At 42.0% G+C, this 18,050-nt stretch overlaps 1 protein-coding gene and 1 non-coding gene across 2 annotated transcripts in view; one reads left to right on the top strand and one right to left on the bottom strand.

Moving 5' to 3' along the window:
- TULP4 (TUB like protein 4) overlaps nt 1-18,050 on the bottom strand; it is a 242,614-nt gene that overhangs the window by 201,258 nt on the left and 23,306 nt on the right.
- LOC115515132 lies at nt 13,107-13,210 on the top strand. Its single transcript, XR_003969185.1, has one exon. It is a non-coding gene; the product is annotated as a U6 spliceosomal RNA (small nuclear RNA).

The following is an 18,050-nucleotide window of genomic DNA, read 5'->3' as shown; positions in this document are numbered from 1 at the left end:
TACCTATTTATTGTTAAACTAAAATGAAAACAAAGCACCAATTTACATCATGATGAGTAAATCTGTTCTCACATCTGCTGCCATCTTTTTTTCCTTTCAAAAAAAAAATCCCCTGGCACTTTCATGTTTTTCATATAGAAAGAGCTCAAATGGATAGCTGAAATGCAGCCAGTAACTGCACAGAGAACAGAGAGTCCTGGCTCTGGCCCAGCCTCAGATGGGTTCTATGGGAGGGAGAACTTCCAAGTGATTCCTTCCTGGTTCAAATGGTAAGCAGAAGTGCCTGACCCTTGGCCCACAGATGGACAGGGTGGACACACCCAAGCACGCCGGACTGTTCTTCAAGGCCTTGCACTAAGGCAGAAGGCAGGGGACCAGAGCTAACTGATGACCCAGTACCCATACAAATGTACACATTTCCAGTTGCAAACATGTGCTTGGGGCTACAGAAGTGGTTGTGGGGGTATTAATAATTGCCAGCACATAGACAGAGCGCCAGCTTGGTGAGTAGAACCTGTAAACATGCTTGGCACTGAATGAATGAGCAGCCATGGACTGTAAAGAAAAAAAGCAGAAAACCAGGTGAGAATCATCTCAGCAATCAGGGACAGAAGCAGCGGAATACAGATGTCTGCCTCATAAACAGCCAGCAAAAGCATTTCTTTTTTACTTTGCCAAAACTCTCACATAAGGACCATAATGACTTTTCTGGGCAGAAATATTTTTATTTCCTCATAACAATGGCATTATGTGCTTAATCAGGCCACAATAAATGAATACTATAAAACACCTACCAAGTGACCAACAAAAGACTAGATAATGTAAAGTTAATATAAAAACACAAAATCTGGTACCTGAACTTCTTCAACAGTTCACAATCTAGCTATGGAAGCAAAGCTCATACATGAAATGATCACAGAACAATTAACAGTGAAAATGTGGGACTTTGTATGGGCTTGGACAATCAAAGATCTTATGAAGTCAAATCATCAGCAGAAAAAAGCACCAGAGCTGAAAATGAGAAAGACTGAGTCTCTGTACCACCTGTGACTGTCAGGATGATGGAGAAGGAAGAACAGGCCCATTTGTGGTAGATGATATGCTAGTCAAACCGTTATCATCACAGCTCCCCTGTGAGATAGGTATTATCCCCATTCTACAGACAAGGAAACTGAGGTTTATGTCTTGGGCAAATTACTTGACCACTGTGATCTCAGTTTTTCCATTTGTAAAAAAAAGGAACTAACATAAATCAATGGTTTGACCCAGAGCCTTCAAGTGGGCAGGGCCCTGGGCCAAATGTATCAAATCCTCCAGTCAAGAGCCAGATTCCCATTCCCCATGGGAAATATTTTGCTGTCATAACATCAGCACTGAGAATAGTACCTGGTATATAACGAGTGATGGGTAAAAATTTGAGGAATGAATGGATGGAACAAATGGCACATTGCAGCCAACTTTAAGGTGACTCTCATTCATGGTGGCTCATTTCCTTATATGTTTAGTAATGTTTTGTTGTTTGCTCATATTCCAGAGCTCTGAATCAGTGGTTTGAAGGTGTCATTCTTCCAGAGGCGATTCATGTTTACTTCTACCAAGCCCTTGGGTATTTCCAACCCAGAAGCATTGAGAGGAGTTTCTCAGCCTGGGGTTTTCCAGACCACATAGGTAACACAAATTCAAATCCTAAACCTAATATATTCAAAAAAGACTTTTTTTTTTCAAGAAGCCTCCTCCTTTTGCTAATGGGTGTTCTCTCCCCACCCCCAGCCCAGCCCTTCAAAGAGGTTCCAATGAAACTCCATATCCCTGAACTCTAGGTGCTTGGTATCAGCAGAGCTCCCCTGGGTGTCCCTTCCTACTCTTCCTTTTTCTCTCAGTAACGCTCACTCCTCCTCCTCTTCTTCCCCACGTGTGAGTTTCTCACTGTCTTGTAATAAAGATTATAAAAGAGTGGGTTTTTTTTTAATGTTTATTTATTTTTGAGAGAGAGACAGCTCAAGCCAGAGAGGAGCAGACAGAGAAGGGAAGCCACAGAATCCGAAACAGGCTCCAGGCTCTGAGCTGTCAGCACACAGCCCTATGCGGGACTCAAACTCACGAACCGTTAAGATCATGACCTGAGCCGAAGTTGGACGCTTGACTGACTGAGCTGCCCAGGCACCCCAAGAGTGTTTATTTTTTAAAGTTTATTTACTTATCTTGAGAGAGGGGGTCACGAGCAGGGGAGCGGCAGAGAGAGCGGAATAGAGTGAATCCCAAGCAACCTCAGCACTGTGAGCACACAGCTCAATGCAGGACTCAATCCCACGAACTGTGAGATCATGACCAAGTCAAAATCAAGAGTCGGACACTTAACTGACAGAGTCACCCAGGTGCCCCAAAAGGGTGATTATTTTATCTTCTCCAATATTTCTACTGGAAGTGTTTACAGCCAGAAAATTTTCCAGAATATCCAGTCAGCCTTATTTCCGGGGTGGGGGGGGGGCATAGTCTATCACCTACATATTCAGATGTAGGTTTAGAAATCATCATTGGGGTGCCTGGGTGGCTCAGTGGGTTGAGTGTCCGGCTTCGGCTCAGGTCATGATCTTGCGGTCTGTGAGTTCGAGACCCACATCGGGCTCTGTGCTGACAGCTCAGAGCCCGGAGCCTGCTTCCGATTCTGTGTCTCCCTCTCTCTCTGCCCCTCCCCCACTCATGCTCTGTCTCTCTCTGTCTCAGAAATAAATAAACATTGAAAAAAAAATTTTTTTTTAAAGAAATCATCCCCAAGGTGAGCAAGAGCTGAAACCAGGTAAGCAGTCAAAGTAGGAGATGCCTAGCACGGGGGAAACACAAGAAGCCAACAGGAGAGCAAGGCTAGGATTGGCTAGAAAGGATGCCAACCCTGAGTGTGACAAGGAAAGACCTGGACGGGCAGAGGACAAGAGGCATAAGTTTATTTCCTAATAACAAGAGACCAACCTGAATTTAGGAAAATAGTTCTGAAGGATGACTGGATGATAAAGAACACAACGCTTGTATGTACCACTGATTTAAAAAGATACTTCAGGAATATAGTACTATATCTAATATACAGAACTTACCAAAAAAAAAAAAAATCATGACAAGCACACAGATCCAAAGTTAAATCAAATTCAAGTAGGAGATAGGGCAGAGGACAGGAGAAAAGTAGGAAATAGGGCAGTGGAAAGGAGGAGAGGAGGAGATATGGCAGTGGAAAGGATGTACAGGAAATGAGATGAAGTAGAGATTCCATTATTGGAAACAAGCTACCAGTTGTGCTGTGCTACTGGGAAGATTCCGAGCACAAGCGAAATCACGTCACGTTCTACATCAAGGAGCTGTTTCACACAGGAATTTGGTTATACAAATTGGGGAATAAGTGGACCATCACCAAAGGCTTGGAAACACTTATTATTCTGATTCAATTATTACTGAATTCAAGATTTTTTATTATTATTTCCTTTTACTGTAACAATAACCATATGTGGGAAAGTTACCAGTTAGCAAAATAAAGTTCAAGGAAGCTAAATAAGGACCCACCATCACACCACCACATCTTAGCACCTACAGATGCGTATCTCCATAGATTTTCGTGTAATATAACATTCTGTATATGAAATAGTTCAAAGAATTCTAAACTGAGAAATAGTGGATATGAAATGGGGTTCATCAAGAAAGGTGTCTGTCTGGGTCCCTGTGAGTTCTACATGTCTGCTTCCCACAAGTGTGGTTACACTAACACTAACAAGAATGAAAAGCATCAGGGAAAACGTAGTAAATTCGGAGTACTGTTGAGTAGGTGTACAAATAAAACACGAGAAAATATACAGCATGAGAAAATACACCACAGAATTTAAATCTCCACTGTGCTTCTATCCAATCAGTAGAGCAACATTTTTTCCCAGAAAAGAGTGTTACCTCAAATAAAAGAATAGACACTGGGTAGCAGGAAAAAAGGGTAATGATGCAAATCTTCCCTTAAACCACATTTCATTAAGGGCTATAATCATAGCTAGAGATAATGAACATGACTCTTGGGCTCAGGCAATGATTTATATCACCCAGTTCTCAGAAGGGATTCATAATCATTTTATCAAAAGCTTGGCTTTTGAAAGAAGTAGATTAGCTCTATTTCCTTCAACTCCTTACACTACAATCTTAAGATCTTAAATAAAATAGTATTTATACACCTAAATTTGGAAATAATCAGCAAGGCCAGGATGAAATAAGAAAAACTGACCAGAATTAGCAGGGAAAGAAGCTTAAACTCAAAGTACTTAATAACTAATGAATATGTACTTTGTTTTAATGAATGTATTAAAAACATGACTCTCTCCAGAAAAATATTTAATTCACTTTATTAAAAGGACATACAAAATAAGATTACTTATCAACTTATAAAACAGACTTTCAAAAAGGAGAAACAGTTAAGAAAACAGAGACAGTAAAAATGTTAACAGTAAGCACAAAAAACTTGGCCTTAAGTATGCTTGCAATAAAGACAAAAGGGGACTGAGGACGGTTTATTCTTAGAAATGAAGACATTGTCTAGTTACCCAGGAAAGACAACCTTTCCCTAGTACTGAGTTCTGAAAAAATGTCAACATTAAAGTACCACAGTAGAGCCATCAAATGATGGAAAGGATAGTGTCTTTAACAACCTCACACAAATGCAGAACAGGATTTAGAATTATCTCCAATAGAAGGCAAGAATAAAGGTTCAAGGTTAATGGGTAATTCAGTAAAAGCAACGGTTGAGGGCTAGGATAACATGGTCCAAAATGTACTACAGATCGAATAGACAGAGAACATGTCCTTCCCATTGTTCCTAAAAAGGATGATTCTCAAACTAGTTCATCAACAAGACTAATGGCCCTAAGGTATATACTCCATCTCCCTGCCTTCCTCTGTTTACCTATGAAATGTTGCCACCTGTCCCTGTCATCCTTTTGGGCTGATGAAAGAATAAAAGCCAGGATGGGAAAAAAGAACTCAGTATTTAGGCTGGTCCTATACATAAGGAAATTAAGGCAGGGATTTCAATCTAGGAGCCCAAAGTCTGAATTACCTCTCTCAGATACGAGTAAAATGCATGGAAACAAAGGAGATTCTGTTTCTTTCTCCTTTTGCCTTTTTGAATATCCTTCCCAGAACATTCCCAAGCTGAGGCAGCACAACCTGGCTGTGGGGGATAAGTTTAGGAATCCTCCGGGCTTACACCAATGGGTTAACAAGGCATAAAGAAATACAAAGCCATAAAATGCTCACACCGGAGTTTGGGTAAACCAGACTGGCACTCCAAGAATAGGGAGGTGCAAAGACACCCTGAGAATAGGGAGGCACCTCAAAATAGGGAGGGGGAGATGAGTCCCCAAAAATAGAGAGAGAGAGGCAAAGGCCTGAAATAGAAATGGCGCAAAGGTGCCCAATACATAGGAACAACAAGATTAGATACTCAGGGTGAAGGCATCCCAAGTTTAGTACTATAGCAGAAAGCTGCTTTCATAGGACAATAGAGCCAGGGTAGGTAAATTGGTGGATTGGACTATGGACCACTGCGCTGCAGGCAAAGCAGCCCAGAGCAGAGATGGTTAACAAAAGAAAAGGTGGCTTATTAACCCTGAGGTTATTCCCCCTATCTGTCTCATCCCCCAGGCTGGCAAAGATAAACAGGCACGGTGCCTCCTGTCTGCTGTTAACAACCATCTACCCATCTGCTCAGCGCCCGGATTTTGTTTTATATTGACCCAAATCCCAAACGCTGTATATCTTCAAATCCCCTTTTCCCCCTCACGTCCCCCAGTTAATGTTCCTAGTTTGTCTCTTTGTACGTGCCCATCACGTTTGCAAGCCTTCTGATCTGAATAAATACAGGGCAAGGGGCTCTTGTCTTTTTCCCAGATATTAGCCATCTCTCATTTTAATCCTGCATCGGCTCTTTTGCGGCCCAAAAGAGAACTTTAGACTTAGAGTCTACAACACCTGGCCCCATGTGATAATCCACTTCTCTCCTAGTCACTTACCCAAAGAATTAGGAGCACGAAGGATTCAAAGTGGCTATTTTCTCTCAGACTTAACGTATCTGTTGCTGTTTCTTTTTAAATAAAATGTTTTTTAAATAAAACCCAACTAGGGGTGCCTGGGTGGCTCAGTCAGTTAAACGTCGACTTCGGCTCAGGTCATGATCTCACGGTTCATGGGTGCGGGCTCTGCGTCGGGCTCGGCACTAACAGTTCAGAGCCTGGAGCCTGCTTCAGATTCTGTGTCTCCCTCTGTCTCTCTGCCCCTCCTCTGCTTGCATGCTCTCTCTCTCTCTCTCTCTCTCTCTCTTTCTCTCTCTCTCTCTCAAAAATAAATAAACATTTAAATAAAACACAACTAAATCCATTTACCCATACATCTGTCTATCTATTCATTCACTGAACAAACACCTAACTGCCCCACATCTTAGCCTCCATGCTAAGCAGTGGAGAAACTATGAATCAAACATACCCTTCCTTGACTTTCTAATTTAGATGACAAACGACAGTGTTTCTCCCAATTTAAACAGTTCAAATGTGTACTGCACAATAAGAATACACCTTTCAGATACCATTACAATGTAAGATTGTCTCCTGCAAACCTGAAGATGGTTCAGGGCCTCAAATAAAAATATCTTCAATTAATCACCCAACTCGGGCCACCTTCATAAGGCCAGCTGGGCTTTGTCCCCAAAGCCAGCAGGGACTGAGCCAACAGTTTTCATAGATACAGAGGCACTGAGGGCCATTTAAGTGGGAAATCAAACTGTGCAGGGGGTTCTTCTAGCCATGGTTTTCTCCTTTGGTGTGAAGTGGTTTTTAACTTCACTGAAGAATTTCTATAAGAACTTGGTCTTCAGAATAAAAATAAAATCTACCTTCAGGCAGTCACTTATTCTAAAATGCTAAGAAAATGGATTCCTAGTCAAGAAAATGAAGAAAAGATTATTTTAAATAAGCAGGGAGGGTAAGGTAAAAAAATGACCAGTATTAAAATATCAAAAATAAAAAAGCAATAACCCCCCCCCAAAATACAATGGCATAAAAAGCATATTCACTAAATTAGTCATTTTATAATGTCTAAGGTTTCCTTTCTTCACACACACATTATATTAGTCTTGCCTCCACAAGACTGATGTCATACTACCATTCTTAAAAATTCACACTGAGGCCTTTGAACCAACATTCAAGTTCATAAATAAGGAAATGAAAAAAGAATATATAAGAAAAACAGGCCATTTTCCTACTGAATTGTAAATTTTGATTCCCCAGTTACTGCAAAAGCCAAACTCTTACATCTACTGTATTGTACCTCCTGCCCATCCATGTAGTTAGCACCACACATTAGTCTGGTCATAAGGAGGCATCACCTAACAACACCATTCTGAAGTAACAGCCGTACGATCTAGGGAATGACTTTCTAGGCAGAGAGGTTCACATTGCTAAATTCCAAGCGAAGTCAAGTATCAAGTGTTCACAGCTGTCTGCTTTGCCTGAGAAGCCCTTGGAAGAGAATGAGTAGGTCTGCTGTAGGCCTCAGTAAGAACACAGGGAGGCCCACACCATTCTAGGGACAGGGGAAGAAGACAGGCCAAGGATACTGTCCCAGTTATACTAGTGACAAGTGACTAGGCTGGGACAGGGATATCATCCATTTTCTTTTCTTTTTTGTTACAATTATCTGAAGTTAGACACTGAGGAAGTCATTTGAAACTAATTTTTGCACAATTTACGCCATGTGTTAAAGACTCCTCATGCATACAGACAGGGTATCATACACTTAGGCTAGAAGTATTTTCTAAGCATACTACTACAAACTCTGTATTATTATCTTCCCATGACATTAAGATCATAACATAAAAGAGAAGGGAGAAGAATATATCTTTCTATCAGACCTGAGGTTATCATGGAAAAATATTAAAGTAGTTTATATGTATTGTTAATGGTATCTCTTTAAAGTTTCAACTAAGTGGTAGAAAACATATCCAAAATTTAAACTCAACAATTATTAATTGTCCTACATTATCAAAAACCATGTCCAGTCCTATGAACACTACCCACCCCAGATCACCCCAGAGTCTGTGTAAAGGAAAGATGACTTCACCCACCCTAATACAGAGACTGTGATTTATGTCTGAACCTCTTAACACAATGCCCTGCAGGCAGTGGAGCTTCCAGAAGTATTTGTTCAATTCGATGCTTAAAGGGGGGAGGGGGGGAGTCAGGATCAAATAAATACTCACTGACATCTATTACAAACAAAATAAAGTAATAAAATAGGTAAAATGATCAAGAAGAAAAAACTCTTGCTTCCAGAGCAGCTGTTCTTTTAAACCCATGATATAAAAATTTTCTCCAATTAAACCAGACAAAAAGGTTTACCCAAGTAACATTTCATTTTTTCCCAAGAAAGACCAAAACAGAGGTCTTCAAGATTAAGCACTTCAATAAAGTCAATCAACACAAGCTAAAACACCATCTTTTAGCTCTAATAATAAAAGCATCTTCTGGAAAGTGCTGGGTCGTTTACATTCAAAGTAAGAGGCCAAAAAAATCTATTTTATTCTTGATTTCCCCTCTGAATACTCCAAAACAGACTGTATCAAAGCAACTGAAGGAAAAGGTGAGGTGCTGAACTTGGTTCTTTCTTCACAAAGCTGTACTGTCAATACAGCTCACTGTATTATATACCAAGACAGGACACCTTTAAGAGTCTCAAAGGAGCTGTGTAAATAGACCCTACGCCATTCCCCTAACACTGCGTCTGAAGCAAATACAGTACAGTCCACCTGACTGACAATCAACAGATTTAAGACCCCTTCAAAGCTCTGTCACTCCACACCAGGAATGAGAAATTTAACACTAAACGAAGGGAGCCCACGCTTGCCTCTGCCTCTTGCCAAGAAGGTCCAACACAAACTAGGGCCCCAATATCAAAGGAAGTGGGGAGAGATGCAGGAATCAGGTGACAGGGCTGACAAGATGGTATGTGAGTGAAGAAAGCAGAAGTCAAGCTTGAGATGGCCCAGAAAGACCGCAGAGATTCCTGCTTCCAGAGAAAAGAAAAAAGGAGTATTCCTGGTGCCCACATACCTAAGACAGTTGCAGGAAGGAGCGACTAATTTCAGGCCATCTCAGGATATCTGCATTGTGGAAGTGCACTCTCCACAGCCTGAGAACCATCCTAAGACGTCCTGGCAGAAGGTCTGATATTCAAGGTGCAGAGTGACAGCTTCCACATAAAAGCCAAAAGTACTCTGCAGGCCACCAGAAGGTCAGAGTGACCAAGCCTAGTGTGACGCAAGAAATGAAATCCTACACAACCCACACTGAGCTCCCCACAGAGGATACGCGGGGGTAGCTATTATTCTTGCCATGGTAGCCAAGGCCAGTCCTGGCTTCTTGACCCAGCACAAACTTCCCCAATCAATCCATATACTAGCTGGTTAAAGTCTATTTGTCAATGGATTTTTCAGAACTCTAAGTAATTCTAAAGAGGTAATGTTGTTAAGTACTATCACTGCTATACAGGTTAACCCATAAAAGTCATTTTAACCCATGATGTACTTATAACACCAACAGTACTTTCCTCAATAATGCTCTTTACTGTCTATGAAGAATCTCACTTCCCCGACCTCCCTGACTGAGGGGCTGTTAAAGGTGATGTTCAGAACCAGGAAAAGCCAGGCAAACAAACACGTAGATTCTAATAACTTAGGCCCTGCCTATTTGCACAACAGAAACACCTCTGTACACTGGCAGAGGAGAAAGTGCTGCTTTCCACCTATCACTTCCCAGTTATTCCAAATTAAAAAGCACAAACACTTGGGAAGGGTATCCCAGGGCACAAGCGCTGCAAGTCGGGACCATCGAGCTGGCTTGCTGCTACCTATCTACGCCATGAGCTTAGGACCAGAGAAAAGCTGAAGCAGTCACTAATTAGGGTCGTGTTTACCCTTCCGTTGTCAACTAAGAACATACTGTTTTTGTTGCTTTAGAAGAAAGGTCTCCCTAGTTCATTACAGTCATTATTCCTACTCAGTAAGAGATAATATGCTCCAATTTGAAAAGTATGTGTGAATGGCACACTCCTACACCTCCTAGCAGGGGCCCATCCACATTCAATACTTTCACAGACACAGAATGACAGTTCGTTGGAAGTCACAGGGTCTTAAATAAGCTGATAATTTATTGTCCTCCACAAAAGAACTACAAACAAGATCTTAATTAATTTGCTAACAGTTATGGCCTGTTTACTAAAATTAGCCCAAATTCCATCATTTTGCTTACTACAGGAATTTGCATAAGGCACATTTCCTTGGACCCCATCCTGGGAAAATTAGTACTGAGGAAAGTAAAACTTGCCATTAAAGTAGTTGTACATCTAAGGTGGCTCCAGAAGAGCTGTCCCTAGGGACAGTGACATAGAGCTGTTGAGGGACAGAGTGGGCATAAAGAGAGAGAAAGAAAAGTTGTGACTGTGGCCATCCAGATGTCTCAACTTAGTGCTCAATTTGTACACCAATGGCAGGAGAAACAGAGCTGGTGACAGTCGGATTGGGACCTTAAAGGTCACCTTATCCAACGGCCATTCACAGGTAGAAATACGGCCAAAAACTCAGAGGCTCAGCTCCTCACCATGGGTGAAAGCACTCCTGCCTCACTTCCTCCCACTGCCCACAAAAACGTCAGCACCACCATGCTTGGCAGCAGGGGTCTCCCAAAGGTCAAGTTCTGTGGTGCATGAAAGATGGGTAGGGGCACCTGGGTGGCTCAGTTGGTTAAGCATCTGGCTCTTGATTTCAGCTCAGGTCATGATCTCACGGTTTATGAGACCAAGTCCCATGTCTGGCTCTGCACTGACAGTGTGAAGTCTGCTTGGGATTCTCTCTCTGCCCCTCCCCGATGTACTCTCTCTCAAAATAAATAAACAAGAAGGAGAAGGAGGAGAAGGAAGAGGAGGAGGAGGAGGAGGAGGACGAGGAGGAGAAAGATAGATGGGAAGGACGAAGAGTAAAGTAACAGAAAATGCAGATGTAGATGTCCTGGGACTCTTACAGTCTGTGTGGCCCAGAAGTGGAAGAACCGTGCAAACATTCTACAACCTAGCAGTGGGTTGTGTGCCAGTGTGCAGAAGAATCAGCCTTTCTAGAACTCAGAGCACATTACCTGAAAAAGTTAGGGAAAAGTTAGGTTTCTAGTGCAGCCTAAAATTTAACCTATATTTATTTTTTTCAACAAATAATTACTGAGCTCTAGCCATCTGGGAATTTACATTCTAATGGGGGAACAACAGCAAAGGGAAAGAGACACATAAGGTTCTTGCCCTTGGGGGTGAGGGCTGTGCAAAGGAGAAAAAAGCCCTGTGAGGGGTGGGGAGGGAAGGTCCTCTGACAAGGGACAGCAACACAGACCAAAGAAGTGATGGAGCAGGGGTATATGCAGGACAACGAGGCAGGGAAGACTGGCAAACACGAGGACGTGAAAAAAGACCGGGGGGCCACAGAGCAGAAATGGAAGGGCTAGGACGAGGTTTAGGCGGGGCCCTGTCGGCACAGAAGGGAGCTCATCTCTATCTTGACGGGGCGGGGCCCCTGAACGGTACCAAGCAGCAGACTGAAACGGTCCAGCTTTCACGTCAAGACTGCCGGATGGGGACAGAGTGAAAGCGGAAAGGACAGGCAGGAGGTTGCAGCGATCCAGGGGCGAGGCGATGGTGCCTGAAGGAAGCTGCTCACTCGTGAGAGGGAGGAGAGAGCAGCCTGGGGCTGAGCTGTGGAGTTGGAACCAACAGAACTTCTGAGGAACTAGATGAGGGAGCGGAAATGGAGGCGTGGCTGCCTTGTGTGGGAAAAGGGGATAATCACACCAAAATGAGGTGTTGGCGCGGCCCACACTCCGTCTCTGCGTGGACTGTATTCCCACTTACTAGCCGAGGGGCCCTGAGTGCTGTGAGAAGTAACTTTGTCTCTGCTTCAGAGTCTGACATTACCAGTCAGGGAGAGTAAGAGAATCTACCTCACGGATTTACTGAGAATCCAATGAGTTAGTATCTGTAACATACTTAAAACAGTGCCTGGCACACAGTAGGAGCTATACAATTCTATTCTTATTACTATTCTCATCACCTACTTCATGGTACTGTTGTTAGGACTAAATAGACTAAATGAGTTTAAGGAAGTGCCTGGCACATTAATTCTCTCAATTAACGTTGGCCCTTATTGCTATCATCATGAATGATTCCCAGTCGGTGGCAATAATTGAGGTGAAGAACAGAATGGAGAGGGGGCTGCTGTGAAAAGGTCCAGAGGGCCTGTGGAAGAGGTTCCATTTGGTGTGTTAATTCTGCAGTGTCCATGAGGCATTCAAATGTCTAGGTCAAGTGTGTCACTGGACATGAATCTGAACCTCAGAGGAAAAGTCTGGAGTTGAGATATTAACTTAAGAGCCATTCACATAAAAATGAGTTAACTACAGAAAATGGTGAGCTTGGTGACGAGGAAGATTAAGGTGGAGGAAAGAAGATGGTCTAGCGGTGAACCCAATGGAACCCCAACATCCCAGGTCAGGCCAAGGTGGAGGAGGCAGAAAAAGAGACTGACAAAGAACCGTGCAGAGGAGGAGGAAGGCCAACAGACATTGGGTCCTAACAGCTCTAACTTCTGAAAGGTCAAGTTGGATAAACACACTGGAAGGAGCCACGTGGAGATTATCAATGATCTTGACGAGAGCATTTTTAGCACCTTACATATTCATTTCAACTCTACCTTTCATTTACAACACCATAAAAGAACATGAGTCTCAAGGGTGATGTACAGTGAGGAAAACTCTGACCTCAGAGTCAAGAGACCAAAGTCTAAGGGTCTTGGGTAAGTCCCTCAACAAAAAGGGTGTCCATTCCTCCACAGGTAAAATGACAAAATTGGACCAGATTCCCAAACACAGGTCACAGGCTCTCTATGTGTCTAAAACCTGCTAACCAAAATACATAGTATTCTCAGTATTTAAAAGGTACTGATCACTCCTTAGCCATTTGGCTAAGATCAAGTGTAAAATGTACTAAGAACCATGCATCCGGTGCTCACTTCAGCTGCACACACACTAAAATGTGTACAATACAAAGAGTGGCACGGACCCTGCACGAGGATGACATACAAATTCATTAAGTAGCCCATGTTTAAAAAAAAAAAAAAAAAAAAAAAGAACTACGCATCTACCTCGGGTACAGTTCCACAAACAAAACTGTCACATTTGTTTCTGGCTGAAATTATAACTGAGCGTGGCAACATCTGTGAAGCTGGGAAGCAGCCATGGTTAAGAAGGGAGACTCTGGAATCTGAATGCCTGACTTCAAATCCCAGCTCCATTACTTACTGCCTGACAAGAGCTGTGCTGTTAAGCTGCTCAAGGCCTAGTTTCCCACTCTGTGAAGTGGGGATTATAACACTGCCTACCTCACAGCGTAGTGGAAGGTTTTAAACGCATCGGTCCTTGAAAGACCTCAGCAGAACTCTCCATTGACCTTCCTCCTCCCTCTTGACTGCTCTTTGTCAACCTCCTCTGCTGGCTCCCTACCATGGCCTGACCTGGGATTCTCAGACCCTCTTCTTCTCCATCTCTGTCCTCTCCCTCGCTAGGCTCATCATGAAGCATACAATTACATACTGAATAAACAGGAGCTATGAATGCCATTATCTTACACTAAAGATCCTAACTTATTAAGATCACATTTCTGGGGGCAATGAGGGAAAATAATAAAAAGAAGAATATGATGGTGAAAATGCTGGTGATCCCTGGTAACTCCCAACTCAAAAATTCTTCAGAAACACACCTGCCATCCTATTGCATGAAACGCAGTACCTTCATTAAAATCTACTTCATTAAAATAAGGCTTTGTTCCCTACTAGACACTATAATCTCCCTGATGGAAGCATACCCATCTGACTTAGTGACAGCACCCAAACAGTAACTAGTGAACAAATTTCTCTTGGTACTTACTCCCCTTAACTCCTAAATTCCACTCCTGAATTTCTAATTTAAAAATTAAAGAGTCTAAAATTTTTTCTGCAAATACTTTTAAAGGCTCCACTGCACAGGTGCCCCATAAATGCTCCCAAGGCCCTATACCCTGCCCCCACCCCCACCACATACCCTTTGTTTCATCACAAGCAAATTCTACAAATTTTCACATGTGGCCTTCTGAAAAGTTTCTCCAGGACAGATTCAATCTCAGTGCTTTCTAACTTTTTGAACTTATTTATTTTGAGAGAGAGTGTGTGAGCATGAGTGGCCGGGGGGGGGGGGGGGGGGGGGAGAAGGAGAGAGAGGGAGAGAGAGAGAATCCCGATGAAGGGCTCGAACCCACAAACCGCAAGATCATGACCCCGAGTCAAAATCAGGAGCTGGATACTGAACCAACTGAGCCACCCAGGTGCCCCAGCACTTTCTAACTTTAAAACCCAACTTTTCAGAACATTTTGCTTTGGGAGGATAGTTATACTTGAATCAAAGCTACCCTTTCAAAATTTCTAAAGGGCAAACAAACCCCACAAACTCTGAGCTACCAGAGACAAAGCATATGTGAGACATTTCCCTGCCCATCCTCCTCTTAATTGACTCATGACACGACATTGAGGAAGCTGGACCAAAATAGCTACCCACCTGACCAAGATTCAAATGTTTTCTTGATTACCACACAATAAGCAACAATTGATTAAAGAAAGAAAAAAAAAAAAGGCAAAAACTACTGAAAAACTGCTTATATTAAATAAGCCAATTACAATTTATGTTTAAAAGAAGTTGGTATATAAACTGCGAGGCAAAGTAAAGGCAGCCTCAAAAGCTATCACATGAAAGCACAATGAAGGCTGGGATAAATTAGCTCTAATTCATGAGACACGTCATCAGTGAAGGATTCAGAATTTCAGGAAGAAATTTTTGAAAGCTTAGGAAGACTTTAAAAAAGGGCAAGCATCGGGGTGCCTGGGTGGCTCAGTCGGTTAAGTGTCCAGCTTCGGCTCAATTCATGATCTCACAGTTTGTGGGTTCGAGCCCTGAGTCAGGATCTGTGCCAACAGCTCGGAGCCTGGAGCCTGCTTCAGATTCTGTGTCTCCCTCTCTCTCTGCCCCTCCCCGGCTAACACTCTGTCTCTCTCTCTCTCAAAAATAAATAAACATTAAAAAAAAAAGTTTTTTTTTTTTTAAAAACGGCAAGCATCAAATCAATGGATGCTATATGTTAATTTTAGCTACAAGAGTCCAAAGTGAAGTGTGAAATGAGGAAAGCAGCCAAAGGACACTCATGCAAGAAATGTCCATGCAGTGCCCACCACAGCCCCAGGCACAGGGCTGGGGTTAGCACTTCGAAGTACAGGGAAGTCCCATCCCTGCCCTGAGGAGCTCCCCGCATAGTGGGAAAAGATGGAGGATAAACTTCAAGACTACCAGATAAATTCTCTAACCAACGGCCAACAAAGGGCTCTCAGGCAGAGCTAACAGAATCTTGATTGCATGACCGGTCCGTGACAACATAAAGCCAGTGAAGGATCTTTAACACTGTACGACAGCAAAGCAAAAAAAAAAAAAAAAAAAAAAAAGCCCAAACTTGGGCAAAAACAAGAAGATTTGGGGGCACCTGGGTGGCTCAGTCAGTGGGCATCCAACTTTCGAATTTGGCTCAGTTCATGATCTCACAGTTCATGAGATCGAGTCCCCCGTCAGGCTCTCACTGACAGCAAAGAGGCTGGGGACTCACTCTCTCCTTCTCTGCCCCTTCCTTGCTCGCTCTCTCCCTCTCTCGCAAAATAAATAAACTTAAAAAAAAACAACAAGAATTTATTGATAAAAATTATATTGACAACAATACCCAAATAATGACATGGACGCAACTCAGTGTCTATCAACAGATGAACAGATAAGCAAAATGTGTACATGTACAGACAGACAGACAGACACATACACAGAGGAGTATTATTCAGCCTTAAAAAGGAATAAAATTCTGTAATGCTACAACAGAGATAAACCTTGGAGAGCATTGCGTTAGTGAAATAAGCCAGTCACAAAAAGATAAATACTGTATGATTCTACTTAACTGAGCTACTTCGTGTAGTCAAAATCACAGGGACAGAAAGAATGATGGCTGACAGAGGCTTGAGGGGATGGTGGTAATTGTTTAATGGATACACAGTTTCAGGTTTACAAAATGAAAACTGTTATGAAGATGGATGGTGGTGATGGTTGCACAACCTTATGAATGTATTTAATACCACTGAATTGTACACTTATAAATGATTAAGATGGTAAATTCCATGTTATGTACATTTTATACTAAAAAAGTTTTTTTAATATCCCAATAATGGAGACTTTATAATAATCTAAGGCAAAATTAAACCAGGGTTCTACAGATATAGTGGAAGGCTCAGATCTGGGTGGCAATTTCAAGGGAGACTAAATGAAATTATACTGCCTAGTGCCTAGGTAAGGAAAAGGTCTTAATGCTACAGATTAAAGTAGTCAAAAGATATGAATGCTCTATGTTTGACACTTGTTATGTAACTTCACAATTATTAGCCTTTTCAAAAACCCAGATTTTTTTTTTCTACCTGTATCTCTCTACATAGAAACAAGAGAATGGGCTTTAGGAACACAGAACAAAGAATAAAGAAGCAAACCCTTCAAGACCATGATGGCCGTGTGGTGGCAGCAGTCAGGCACCGGGGTGTGCTGGCGGGGTCACACTCCTGAGCTGGGTGACATTTTGTGCCTCAAGTTTCCTATGAAGTAAAATCGTTGGGAGGAGTCAATAAACATATGAAAAGTACCTTGAATACCGCCTGCCACGTAGTTGTAATTGCTCAATAAACGTCAGACATTGCTGTTGTAATTTTATTTATATTCCACCCATTAAACATTTTTTTAAATTTGGAATAAAGTAAATTATTAAAAGAACGTGTAAAAACAATTATCATTCACCCAATTCAACTTAAAAATTAAAATGGAACAGAGAATTATGGGGGGGGGGAGAGTAAACTTATCTCTAATCAAAATTAAATCTACCAAAATCTTTGACAATTCCTGCAGAATGGCCTTAGTGTGATGAACCTGGAGAGACAGAAGGCATAGAGCAAGAATTGATGACTTCTGTACTACAAAGGACCCACTTTACATCTTTCTCCACATCTACAGCCTCCCTGTAAGACAGAAAAATCCCCATTGTACACATGATTAAACCAAGGCTCAAAGAGTTTAAGTTTATCAAAATTCACCAGGCTGTTAGTGACAGAGCTAAGATTTAATATCTGACTCCAAGCCCACACTTTTTCTACCAAACTGTGTTGTGAGGATTAACAACAGTAACTATCATTCTACACCCATGTTGCTTTGGAACAGGGAGAGAAAGTTGTATATAATTATTTGATGAGAACAAAACAATGCATGAAGCAAGGCCAACTCTGTTATGGACTCTAGAATTTCTAGAGGAAATGACAAATATCCAAACCCAAATTTCATGTTAAAATGACAGAACCACAGATTAGGAAAAGCCTTCCCAATACTCTGGTCACTCAACACTGGTGAGGATGTGGATAATGCACACACTCCAATTCTAGCCCATCCTTCCAGAAAGCAATTTGGCAACAGGCAGAAAATAAGTAAAGCCAAGAGTGCTAAAGGCAGTCTGGCTAAGGGGATGATTAAGCCAAAGATGTCCACCAATAGTGTTACTCAATATCATTCTAGATTTTCCAGGAAGTGCATTTTGACAGGCAGAAGAAAGAAGTCATGTAAAAACGGGAAGGGCCAAAATCATCCTTAGTTGTAAATATTTTTCCATCTGAAAAACTCAACAGAATTGAATAAAATTAGTACTATTAAGAGAGTTCAGTAAAATGGAAAAAAATAATACATAAGAATAAATTACACACAAAACAACCTGCAGAAAACAGACTGGTACCACTGAGGGGCCACTGAGAGGTTTCTAAAAGACAAGGAACAGATGGGACTAGACTGACACAAAAGTACCAG

Source organism: Lynx canadensis, chromosome B2, assembly GCF_007474595.2.
Source record: "Lynx canadensis isolate LIC74 chromosome B2, mLynCan4.pri.v2, whole genome shotgun sequence".
NCBI classification, from domain to species: Eukaryota; Metazoa; Chordata; class Mammalia; order Carnivora; family Felidae; genus Lynx; species Lynx canadensis.
Note: the sequence above shows the minus strand (reverse complement) of the source record. Positions and strands in the feature narration are given on the sequence as shown.